Consider the following 13,678-nt stretch of genomic DNA (forward strand, 5'->3'; position numbering starts at 1 on the left):
ATAATTCTTAAACTTATTATTTAAAGGAAGAATCTATTTTTCCAGGTAAACCTAACACTGTTTCCTGGATTTGTTGTTTTAGTTTTCACTAGTTTAATAACTGCTTCTCTTCCTTAGCATCTATTATATTTCCTTAATCTTTTCACATTCTTTTTCTGGTTGTTCTCTGTAAGTAATTATTTACTTGTCTTTATAAGCTGATCAATAACCAACTGTGAGATAATTTACAGGTCTTGTGAAATATCTATCCATGTGTATACTTTTTAATGTAATAGACTTCTGAGATATGCAGCTTGAAAGATAATATTCAGCAGATGCATTTTACATTAAAAATTAGCATTGCTGGTTTTCTGACACTAAACATTCCAACTTCGACCATAACAGCATTTCCTCTTGCACCACTTTGAATCCATCTATACATGCATTGAAACAGCAAAATGTTCCCCCATTTGTGCTCTAAAAAATCATATAGATTTTATGAAATACATAGGTTTTTTTTTTAAAAAAGCAACATACTACCAGATATGAAAAGTTACAGAGAGACTGTTTGATTCTAAAGAGATATTTTTGTTGGTTATTATACCTTGTCAGTTTGCTTGTATGCAGGAGACCTGGGCTCAATCCCTGGGTTGGGAAGATCCCCTGAAGCAGGAAATGGTTACCCACTCCAGTATTCTCTCTTAGAGAATTCTATGGACAGAGGAGCTTGGCAGGCTATAGTCCATGGAGTTGCAAAGCATCAGACGTGACTGAGTGACTAATACTTTCAATAGAAATTAAGTTCTCAAAGACTCATAATAATTGATGACTACTAATTGTACCCACTTGGGCAGATTATTTAACCATGAAAAAGCAAGATTTTCACAAAGGGGGATGGGCTGAATGAACTAAATCTCATGCATTCACTTACTTTGTGTGCTTGGTTAGTAAATTCTGATTTAGCATTTTCATTTATTTGTCAGAAGGTTCCTTTGATCATATGTAATCTCAACAGATAAGAAGAGCTGGAAATTCTCAGCTGAGATTTTGAAGTAAAATTTTAAAGGGTCTATTTACAGAGATATGGGCAAAGTTAAGAAAAATCTACAATGACTTTTTCAGGTCTCCAAGATTAAAAACAGTTGGAATTCAGAAAGCCATTAATTTTACCACTAGACTTGAAGGAGCAAGAAAAAATGATATAATCAGATGTACAGTTAGAATGGTAGCTACCAGGACATGAGGAGGGAATGTCCCCCAGTAGGAACTTCCTCTTCTGCCCATTACTTCCTGCCTGGAGTTCCCACTGGCTGGTCCCCAGGAAAGCCAGGAAGAAGGCAGCCCAGGTGATGTGGTCCACAGGCTTCAAGGGCAGGACAACTAAAAGCAGAGAATGGAGGGGTCAGGGGGAGCTGGCAACTGAGAATAGCCAGCATGGTGCTGAAGATAGAATATGAATAATAATCTCACAGATTAACCAGATAGTTGGCTATGTAAATAAATATCAGGTCAGAGATCATGCTAGAAGAGAGTAATGACGCAAAGCAGGTGGAGATTCATTTCCATTGATTGAATCCATATTAGTTTTACAGTGGATCAGAGCAACCAGAATTCAGGCACGCTGATTTTAGTTCTGTTAACAGGCACAGCAGGTGACTGAGCTGCAGTGTTGTATCATGAGGGCTGAATTACAAGTCACCAAATACATCATTATCCTCTCACTCAAAAATATTTAGGGCATTTCTACATGCCAGGTACTGTGCTGGAATCTCACAATGCCTAAAATATAAAGATATCCATAGATTGAGGAGGTGGAGGAACTTTGAGAGCACATGGCAATGATACAGACTCTCCAGGTATCAGAGATGTCATCTGCCAGGAAGTGCTAAGTGGGAACTCAAGAGATGATTAGAAATTATTCAGCTAAAGAAGGAGGGAAAGATTTCCAGGAAGAAGTATCTGTGAAGGTCCAGAGATGAGAGGGACAAGGGTATGGTCAGAAAACTGAAAAAGTTCAGTTTGAAGGAATATAAGTCATCCATAATAAGTGAGCACATATTTTCTTGAGCACTTAATGTGTGCCAGGCACTTCTCCTGATTTGTCCCACTTGATTTTGAACACAATACTGTGAGGAAGTACTACCGTCTGCATGTGGCAGTGGAGGAAATGGAAGAATTGAGAGCTTGAGTCACACCTATAGTAATACTCCTAGAAGTGATACAATCAATTTTGAAGATTAGAAAGATTCCTCTAAGAGCAAGAGAGGCAGGGTATCTGAGGAGTGTAAGATGGATTGTTGGATTGTCACTAGGTCATGTCCGACTCTTTGTGACCTCATGGACTGCAGCATACCAGGCTCTTCTGTCCATGGGATTTCCCAGGCAAAAATACCAGAGTGGGTTGTCATTTCCTTCTCCTGGGACCTTCCTGACCCAGAGATCAAGTCTGCATCTCCTACATTGGCAGGTGTGTTCTTTACCACTGAGCAACCAGGTAAGCCTGTAAGATGGATGCTTGGAGACAAATTGGGAGATAACTGCTCTGAGCAAATGATATTTGATGAGAACTTAAACTAAGGTGATGTAGCTTGTGCAGTGTAGGGGAAAAAAGGAAATGTGGTAGACAGACACAGATAGAATGGAAGGATGTGGTCATGTGAGATAAGCAGGATGTGGAAAATGAAAGCTCTAGGGAGAGCCTGAGTCTCTGGCTTAGTTAACTGAGAACAGAGCAATATCATTAACCAACATAAAAACATAAATAAGGAACAAGTTTATAAGGAAAGAAAGCTGGTTCCCTTCAGAACATGACAAAGGATGCTGGTGGGACATCAAGTTTGAAATGTATAGGAAGAGCAAGAAAATGTAGAAATAAACAGTAGGAAAGCCAGACTGAGCTCCATCAGGGGAGTTACCTGATAAGTGAGGCTCTTGTTTGGTGAAAGGAGATAAAATCATCGAAGGAACGTGTATCACATCTCAGGAGAATCGTGTCTGGAAGCCTGGAGAACAGCAGAGTTGAAGGAATAGTATGAAGAAACAAGACAAAAAGCAGGACAGAAAAAATGACATCAGAGACAGGAAGAGTTATCCTTACTGATGTTAACTAAGCAAGAATAGAATTTCAAATAAAGATGGAGAGACATCATTATGCCCTAGATGGGTTCAGAAGAGGTTTGGGGATTTGGAAATCACAGATAAACTTCCATGTCCTGTCCAGGCCAGATTTTTCCAATGTGAGGAAACATCCTTTCTGCTTACTTGTGAAAACAAATCTCAAAGTCATAGGCAAGGTTCATGGATCTCCAGAATCTGGTTCTATACCTCAGAACAGCAAGAGACACCAAGGCTAAAGGACATTTATAAAAACCTAAGCAAGCATGGTATAAGCAAAGTGAGGTGGGGAAGTGGGAAGTGGCTATGAGCTTTGCAGCAGCTGACTACATTCAGCTGAATGTAAATGATCAGCTTTCAAATATCCTATGCCATGTAGGAATGCACATGCCCAGATTAAAGTATGGTGCAGACCTGGGGAAGAGTTCAGAGATGCTGATTGTCAACTGAAGCTGCCAGATCAATTCCTTAAGTTCCACTTCTTCACTCAAAATTCTGCAAAATAACTAGCTTTAAAAGAATTTCCCCCATTCAGGGGCTTCCCTGGTGGCTCAGTGGTGAAGAATCCACCTGCCAATGTAGGAGACACATGTTTGATCTCTGATCTGGGAAGATCCCACATGCCGCTGAGCATGTGCTACACAATTAGTGAGCCTGTGCTCAAGAGACTGGGAGCCACAACTACTAAAGCCCTCATACCCTAGAACCTGTGCTCTGCAGCAAGAGAAGCCACTGCAATGGGAAGTCTGTGCGTAGCAACTAGAGAGTAGCCCCTGCTAGTCACAACTAGAGAAAGCCCATGCACAGCAACAAAGACCCAGCACAGCCATAAATAAATATATACATTAAATTATTCTAAAAAAAGGCTTCCCTCACTCAAATGTGAGCAATCACTATAAAAGAAGCAGCATGGAATTATATAAAACTAATTCACTTTTAAAAAAGCACACAAAATTATTACATACCAGCCAATAAAATAAGCCAGCCAGCACAAGGACATTTGAAACAACCCTTCGTCTTTGTTTCAAAAATGTTAAACAGTCAGTACAGTGTAGTAGTTAATATATGGCCTTTCAGCCAGACCATGTGGGGGTTCAATACTAAGGTTTGCAGGTTATTGGTTGGGAGACCTGGTAGATTGCTGATTATTTCTGTGTTTCAATGTCTTCAATGGTAAAATGAATAAGATAATAATACTACTTACCTTGTAGATTCTTGAAAAGAAGGAAATGATTTAATAGAAGCAAAGTGCTTGGGGAGAGTATTTAGTAAATACTAAGTAGGATATAAATGTAAGCACTTAGTGTTATTCTTGTTCACTCTGAAATGAAAGCTCAAAGTAAAAATAAAGATTAAAAAAGAGATTATATGACAATAGAAAGAGATTGAAAGTGAAAAAAGAAAGTAAATAAATCATTGCAGGAATTCTAAGCTCCAAGGCAAATACGTAAGTATTGGAAATAGGTAGACCCTTTTGTCACTAGAAGTTACAGAAAAGCAATGGCTCAAACAGTAAATAATCTATCTGCAATGCAAGAGATTGGGTTCAATCCCTGGGATGGGAAGATCTGGAGAAGGGAATGGTTACCCACTCCAGTATTCTTGCCTGAAAAATTCCATGGATGGAGGAGCCTGGCAGGCTGCAGTCCATGGGGTCACAAAGAGCTGGACGTGACTGAGTGACTAACACTTTGTCATTAGAAATTATTTTCAAATATAAAATTATGAAATGTTTCAAACTGTTTAATGCAAAATGCATTTAAGGGTTTTTTTGTGTTATGTACAAGCAGTTGTGGAAAAATCATATGCTTTAGATCTTTTTACATTTCTCCAAAACATTACAGTAAATGCACAACTTGAAGCTTTTCTTTTTGATGATAATAAGCTCTTTATCTGAACCTCCATTAGCAAAATGGAGGATGAGAAGAGCCAAGGCATAATCAATCAATGAAGACACTAAATCCTCATAATTTTAGGTCAAACTTTCTCTTTTTCATCAATGGTGGCTTATTAATGTATTTAATTTTACTTTAAATTTTGAATATAAATTTAATAAGAAAATGAAATTAGTTCTCATATTAACACGATAAAGAACAGAAATGGTATGGACCTAACAGAACCAGAACATATTAAGAAGAGGTAGCAAGAATACACAGAAGAACTATACAAAAAAGATCTTAATGACCCAGATAACCATGATAGTGTGATCACGCACCTAGAGCCAGACATCCTGGAGTGCAAAGTCAAGTGGGCCTTAGGAAGCATCACTACGAACAAAGCTAGTGGAGGTTATGGAATTTCAGCTGAGCTATTTCAAATCCTAAAGATGATGCTGTTAAAGAGCTGCACTCTATATGCCAGCAAATTTGGAAAACTCAGCAGTGGCCACAGGACTGGAAGAAGTCAGTTTTCATTCCAATCCCAAAGAAAAGCAATGCCAAGAATGTTCGAACTACTGCAGAATTGCACTCATCTCACACTCTAGCAAAGTAATGCTCAAAATTCTCCAAGTCAGGCTTCAACAGTATAAGAACCAAGAACTTCCAGATGTTCAGGCTGGATTTAGGAAAGCCAGTGAACCAGCGATCAAATTGCCAACATCCATTGGATCATCAAAAAAGCAAGAGAATTCCAGAAAACATCTACTTTTGCTTTATTGACTATGCTAAAGCCTTTGTGTGGATCACAACAAACTGGAAAATTCTTAAAGAAATGGGAATACTAGACCACCTTACCTGCCTCCTGAGAAACTTGTTTGCAGGTCAAGAAGCAACAGTTAGAACTGCACATGGAACAACAGACTGATTCCAAATTGGGAAAGGAGTACATCAAGGCTGTATATTGTTACATTGCTTTTTTAACTTATATGCAGAGTACGTCATGTGAAATGCGGGGCTGGATGAAGAACAGCTGGAATCAAGCTGGTTGGCAAAAATATCAATAACCTCAGATATGGCAGAAAGTGAAAAGGAACTAAAGAACCTCTCGATGGACGTGAAAGAGGAAAGTGAAAAAGCTGGCTTAAAACTCAACATTTAAAAAAAGAAGATCATGGCATTTGGTCCCATCACTTCATGGCAAATAGACATGGAAACATTAGAAACAGTGACAGACTTCATTTTTTGTCTCTAAAATCACTGCAGATGGTGCCTGCAGCCATGAAATTAAAAAATGCTTGCTCCTTGGAAGAAAAGCTATGACCAACCTAGCCAGCATATTAAAAAGCAGTGACAGTACTTTGCCAACAAAGGTCCATATTTTTCTATAACCTTATATTGTTAGCCTTAGATTTGTGTCTGCTTTTCACCAAGAATTTTTAAAGACTCTCCAGTTAGTTTTGGAGAAGGCAATGGCACCCCACTCCAATACTCTTGCCTGGAAAATCCCATGGACAGAGGAGCCTGGTAGGCTACAGTCCATGGGGTCGCTAAGAGTCGGACACGACTGAGTGACTTCACTTTCACTGTTCCCTTTCATACACTGGAGAAGGAAAGGGCAATCCACTCCAGTATTCTTGCCTGGAGAATCCCAGGGATGGCGGAGCCTGGTGGGCTGCCGTCTATGGGGTTGCACAGAGTCGGACACGACTGAAGCGACTTAGCAGCAGCAGCAGCAGCAGCTAGTTTCATTTCATTGTATGTGATGCTCTAGTTTTTGAGATGTCTTACCTCAAATGTGAATAATGGAAAACCATACATAACAAAAATATCTTTGAGATAGATCATGATCATTATTTCCCAGTAATGTGACAAACTCTGGTTCTTTATGTGTGTTTATCAGTGTGTATATAGCTGAAATTTTAAAAGCACTAGGATGTTGAAGAGATTTTTTAGCACCCAAATGAGAATTTATTGCTCTTCTATAAATCTTACTATTTCATAAATTGTTACTTTCTTTTCAACATAATTAAGAAAAGACAGGGGCACAAAATACATAAAACTCTGAACATCAAAGGAATAAGTTAACAGCATTGAGTATAAATAATATTTGTGTGTGTGATAAGTCACTTCAGTTTTCTGACTCTTTGTGATCCCATGGATGGTAGCCCACCAGATTCCTCTGTCCATGGGATTCTCCAGACAAGAAAATTGGAGTGGGTTGCCATGACCTCCTCCAGGTGATCTTCCCAACCCAGGGATCAAACCTGTGTCTCTTATGTATACCTGTGTTGGCAGGTTGATTCTTTATGTTTACAGGGTAAATACAAATGAGTTGTAAGAGAAAAAAGGTTATATATTTAAATTGACTCAACCATCATTGAAGACTTTCTGGAGAAGGTGAGTTTTTTTGAACTGTATGGATAAAATACTGAGAAGACACTCCTGGATTCCTTTTTTCTTTCTAGCTGGCCTATGAATCAGTGTGAGTGGGTGAGATTACCCAAGCAGAGAGTGAATCGAGGGCAAATTGAGAAGTGTGAATTGCAAAGCAAAATGGGTCGGTGAAACAATCCAGGGAAGAGATATATTTTTTAAATGGATAGAAACTCTAAAGAAACTAGGGGAATAGCTAGAAAAATGGGGCAAAAATTGCGATAAAGCAGTACATTGGAGGAAAAATACTAGGACAAGAAGCATTTTGAGCAAAGAGAAAATAGGTATTTGAAAAAGAGAAAGTGTTCAATCCTTCGATGCTATGGGAAGTTCAAGGACAAAAATTCTCCCACCACTGGGTAATTTGAAGGACACTGGCAACCTTAACCAAAGGCAAGAGCAGTTGGTAGTGTTAGATGCCATATTTCAGGGTGATCAGCATTGGTGATTACTGGTGAGTAAAGTGGGAAAATAGAGACAGCTATTATAGACTATTCTCTCTAGAAATGTGGCTGTGAATGGAAGGGGAAAACAGAATACCAGAATGGGCTACATAACCTTGGAGTAAACATATGGTCACAATAATTATAATTAAACATTATATTGGCCATCTGCAAAATATTTTCATCATTTTAGGAAGTCCCTGAAAAATGTATCATTTGCAAACAAACCCCTAGTCCTTGAGCCACACAGAATCATTTCATGCCTCTAGCACGTGTATGTCAGCACAGTTATCTCAACCTTGATGGCACTTGTTTTCTCTCCAATTTTTGATGCTTTTGCTGTTGCTGCTGTGTGACATCACCAATTCCTTTTCTTTTAAATGTAAAACATAACTTAAGTCACTGGGTCCACTTGCTCTTCTTTTCTGATGTGTACTGTCTTTTCCAGAATCTTTGTGTGTGCTGTGCTTATTCTCTGAGTAGTGCCCAACATGTCTGACTCTCTGCGGCCCCATGGACTGTAGCCCACTAGGCTTCTCTGTCCATAGAATTTTCCAGGCAAGAATACTGGAATGGGTTGCCATTTCCTACTCCAGGGGATCTTCCCGAACCAGGAATCTAACAGGTGTCTTTTGCATCTCCTGCAAGGTCACTTGTGGTAAAGAATCTGCCTTGGAAGCCCCCCATATCTTAAATTTCTGCTTTAACCATGTTTCTCTGAAGTGGGGAAAATACCACTCTAATCTTATAAGTATACAGAAAGAGCTATACAGTATGGAGAAGGCACTGTAATTTCCTTGAATGGAAATGATCAATTTTTTTTTTTTTTTTTTGGAAATGATCAATTTTAAACCACAAAACCTGACCAAATCTTATCACACAAAAAAACTAACATTTACCCTATGCTGTTCTGTCTCAACCACATGGACAGAGTAGCTGCAATTTTTTTTCTTGATGCTAATGTTATGTCATTTTTAACATCTTGTCTTCTAGGCATTTGAGCAGTAGATATTTGAGTAAATAATAGAGCTACAAAATAGTCTGAGCAGCACAGACTGAATCAGTATTGATGGAGCAGAGAAACTTGGAAGAGCACGTTAGAAGTAATGCCATGGCTTTCAGAGCACGGAATGAGAAGCAGATTGGAAATGGCTGGCTATAGATGGATTGAGGATGTGTATGCGTTTCTTAGGTTTTGTTTTAAAAAGTGTACCTTGAGAGTCTAGTGCTTTGGGAGGATAATTGGGAAAGAGGAATTTTCTCAATAAATTTCTGTGTCATCTAGCACACTGTAGGGGATAAGCACTCAATACATGTTTGAAGACTAATTTATCCTATAAAACTCAAAGAATATATTGATGGAATAAGCAAATTAACATACAGTAATTTAATAGCCAGCCAATAAAGTGAAACCAAGTAAACTGAAGTTTACAAGTCCCAGACACTTCAGAAGAATTTTAGAATCACTGTTTGATAGGCCAAGACGATATTAGTTCATTTTCATTTAAATACTGAAATCAAACCTTGTTATTTTTTAATCGACATGAAATTAAATGTTTATATTTCAAAATTTGTTGTCATTGTTCACTAAAGAAAATTAACTGTTTCATTATTTATCATTAGTGGCCCATTTATATAATATGACTGGTTGACATGCCTGGCTTTTCATCTTTGAAAAATTAACAATGAATTTTATTTCTTTGAAGCTTCAGACTCTTATTTTTATATACAAAGCTGTCCATGGATTCTATATTATGCTATTCTTTTTGAATAAATTCTTAAATGAACATTACTTAGCGCTTTCTTCATAAAATCTTTTTATATTCTTATAAAATTCTTATCCATATGATTTGTTCTTTGCTGATTAAAGATGAAGAAGACCATAAGTTTATTAATTGTTAGATTTATATCTGCAACCTTAAAGTGAGTGGATCAAATAGAAATCCCATGTCATATGCAAATGTACAATAAACTTATGTAACCTAATAATTTATTAAGGAAACAATGATATGTGCTAAAAATTATTTTGCAACACACATAACATAAAATTTGCATTGTAAACCAAGGTACTGTCATTTATGCATGAGAACATGTTTGTAGCCTCAAAGCCACTCTAATCCTACACATACACATAAAGAGCTTTATAGTATGGAGAAAGCATTGCAATTTCCTTGAATGGAAGTTATTAATTTTAAGCCACAAAACCAAACCAAATCCCATCACACACCACTTAAAAATCTAGAATCCCTAATATTCAGCAAGTTTACTATCTTGAGCCTTGAATTAAGCTTGTAGAACTCATATCCTACATGGAGGCATTCATCCTCTGGCTTAGACAATGTGGTGGTCATTCTGGTATTGTATTAATATCGCTTGAGGGCCAATGTTCTCAAAATTTTACTTGCAATTCTCATACTTTCCTCTGACTTGGTATTAATTTTGGTTCCATTTACCTTAGAAGTAGACACAGGTGATCATTTATTTATTTTAGATGGTACCTAACTTATTTAGAGCAAGTAATTTCACACTTTATGAAAAGTAAAATATTGTGATTATGAGACATTTTGTCAAAATCAACATCTATTGTTAGGGGCACTGATATAATGTTTTATAACTCATTAGTCATCCAGCCAAAGGGTAGTTTGTTTTCATAGATTACTATGTTAACCATCATTTTTAACTTTCCTATTATTAGTGTAGCTTTGTATTCAGAAGAGTTGGTGAACAAAATAATTATCCATCTTGACTGTAGAGCTTGTCTTTCTAACTGTCCTACATAAAATCTTTAGGCAGTAAAAACAATCAAAGCTTTTTTAGAACAAATGAATTAATTGTAAAATTAATTGGGCCATGTTTCTACTTTTAAAAATCAAGTTACATTTTAGTCTGTGAAAGCCAACTGTCAGGCTGACTATACTAATGAAATTGGCTCCCTACACTTTAGGGAATCTTTTGCTGTATCTTATCAGGGATGCTTAATATATGTTATAAAGCAAAACTAAGAAAAATTACTAATAAAATAATGGTGCAATATTTTACATGAGTTTCTAGAGATGAAAAACATCACTGATTTGCAAATGATACAATGCTTTCTGCATTAACTTTTAGATTAGAAGGCTCTATTTCCAGAAATTTCACGTTAAGATTTTTCATTCCCTCAAATACTGAATCCATAACAAAAGAAAGTATGCTTTGTACCCAAATTGGATGGTATTTCACTCATCAGTTTTTCCGCTGATTTTTTTAATCTTGCATTAATATTTGTATCACAGCACCAAAGGAATTAAGTGAGACACTGAAGAATTCTGCAACACTGTAAAAAAAAAAAAAATCGTAGAAGCTTTTTTTAAAAAAACAGAGTATCATTTTTGTGCCTTGCGGTTAAGTGAATATATCATAGTTGCTTTTTAGTGATCTTTGTAATGCTGAGAATTAGAAAACTTACTTAGGTATGAGACGAAGGTTACAACACATAAGAATCAGAGTGGTTATGAAGGAAAGAAGAAAGGGAAGGAAAGGGGAAGGGAGGCAAGAGGGACTTATTTTTGCGAAAAAATTTAAAAAAAAACAAACTTTATTCTTAAATGGCTCCATATAGGGTTTTAACTGCCCTTCCTCAAACACATTCTCATGTGAGTTCTGCAGGAGACATCATCCGAGCAGCACCTTCATAACACCTTTCACCATCGCGTGACCTTTAACACTCCCACAGACCCAAATGTAGAAAATAAATAACTCACTATACTCACAGAGTAAAAGTGCAACAATTCATAAATATTGAGAGAGAGAGTCGAGTTTTGTAATGGGAGTGTGGCTCTGAAATTGAGGTCGATCTAAGCTGTGTTCTAGTGTCAGGATTTAATTATTGAATGACTGAATGCAGATTGACCGTTCCCACCAGTACTTTAGGAGGCATCTCTGTCTTCTCGGTTTAATTCTCGTTCTAGGAACAGTAGAAAGCCTGTCTCTCAGTCACTATTTGTAAAATGTATTAATGTATAAACAGTATCCAGAAGTTGTCTTCCCAGTTAGAAAAACAACCACTAACTTACCAGGTACAATGAAAACTTATGGTCAATGTTTCAGAATGGATGAACCAGAGATTTTTGAGGGAGAATGGTATTTCACCGTCAGTGGGACTGGACTGGCAGTTTGGCTGCTTTCTGAGGCAATGTAGAGAACTTCTTTAGATGCTATCTTCATTTCTGTTTTATCTCTTACTTTTTCAGGTATGCAAATCCAGGGAACATGAGTCCTGGACTTGAGGAGTGGGGCAGAGGAAGAGAGGGGTAAATATGAAGATGCATTTCCAATCACCCTGACCGGAATTGCTTGATCTTTCAGGAATTGCTCTAAGAACAAGTAAACTATAAACCAGATCAGTTGTATCTAAAGGAATAAATGGGGAAAGCTTAATCCACTTGCTGCCACAAGTCAGAGGAGTTTCCAAAGCTCATTCATGCTCTTCAACTTTCAAGTTTGGCTTGTAGCTCTGAGCCAGACAAGCAGTAGTCTTCACTCCGACATTAACAAGGCAGCCCAATCTGTTTGCAAGAGTGTGCTTCCTGGGCTTTGGAAACTGTGTGTGAGGGGTTGAGTTGAGATGGTGTGGCCGCTAAATTGAGGCAGTCAGAATTACCGCACAGCGTACCAAGATACATACCCTGGCCCTCATCTGAATTTTTTATGAGACAGAAATCAAATTTGGGGGATTGTGCTGCTGAGATTTAGGGGTAATTTGCTATTTCAACACAGCTTAATTTATCCCAGCTAATACAGAAATTGCACAAGGAGTGGACTGTTCCAATAACAATGAAATCAAAATGTGTGGCATTGGCTTAGCAATCAGGGCTAGGATTTTAAGGAAACATACTGAAATTTGGAAACACGGCAATCCACATTTTACAGAAATAAAATATTTAGTAAAACTGTTGCTTGCTATCATCTGTGAAGAAGCATGCATGTTTAATGAACTTGTAGCATCAGAGAAAGAGTTGGAGGACAGAAGTGTGCTTTTTTGAGAAAATGACCGCATTTAGTATATTAGAAGAAGAGGTGTATATCAGGAAAGAAATGAAAGATATTCTAGAGATTTCAAAAATTGAAAGACTTAAAATTTGAGAATGGCTGACTCCTTTGAGAACAAAAACAGAAGCCCTTTGCACAATAAAGCCTGACTAAAATCTAGTTTGGTGACAAAGATCACACCAACGGCCTTCACACCTACTGTTATAACCCCAGAACAACTTTAAATTGACTTGGGAAAAATCAGGTTAAGGTTAAGCTGGAAAATCTCAGAGAAGCCTCCTTCAAATTGAGAGAGAAGTAAGGAGACAAAAAAGAGAGAAAGAAAACAGATCTAAGAACTACTTAAAAAATAAATATCTGTGGGTGTAGTTATTGGCTTGAGGAGCTAATCGGAATCAATTTTTTGTGAGATTTATATTGTCAAAGAAACTCTAAGCTTGGACTGAGAAATTCTTGACTGTTAGAGATTTAGGTGATCTGCAAATCCCCAACATTTCTTGAGCAGGAATTTCCCTAAGAAATTTGTTACACTATCAGAGAGAACAGATTCCCCATTACCATTACAGATGTGGTCTAAGAGGATAATAAAAATTTATATAGTTTATATAATAATAATGAAATTTATAAAAATAGTACACCCAAGTGTACTCATGAATGGATGGATAGATGTGGCATATAAAACATTCAGTAAGTGTTGTGAAGATAGATTAAGAAGGATGAGAGGATGGGGCAATGGAGGGATCAGGGGAGACCTATTTGAGATTATAGTTTATCACTTTTAACATATGGTTGACACTGTAA

General features: G+C 37.3%; 1 long non-coding RNA gene across 1 annotated transcript; it reads left to right on the top strand.

The window, feature by feature from the left end:
• Positions 1 to 2,359: 2,359 nt before the first annotated feature.
• On the top strand, positions 2,360 to 13,203 carry LOC145529183 (uncharacterized). Its single transcript, XR_014070990.1, has 2 exons — positions 2,360 to 2,446; positions 12,079 to 13,203. It is a non-coding gene; the product is annotated as an uncharacterized LOC145529183 (long non-coding RNA).
• The last annotated feature ends 475 nt before the right edge of the window (positions 13,204 to 13,678 follow it).

The sequence above is a fragment of the Giraffa tippelskirchi genome, chromosome 12 (genome assembly GCF_054371585.1).
Source record: "Giraffa tippelskirchi isolate mGirTip1 chromosome 12, T2T-mGirTip1v1.2.pri, whole genome shotgun sequence".
In the NCBI taxonomy this organism is placed as follows: Eukaryota; Metazoa; Chordata; class Mammalia; order Artiodactyla; family Giraffidae; genus Giraffa; species Giraffa tippelskirchi.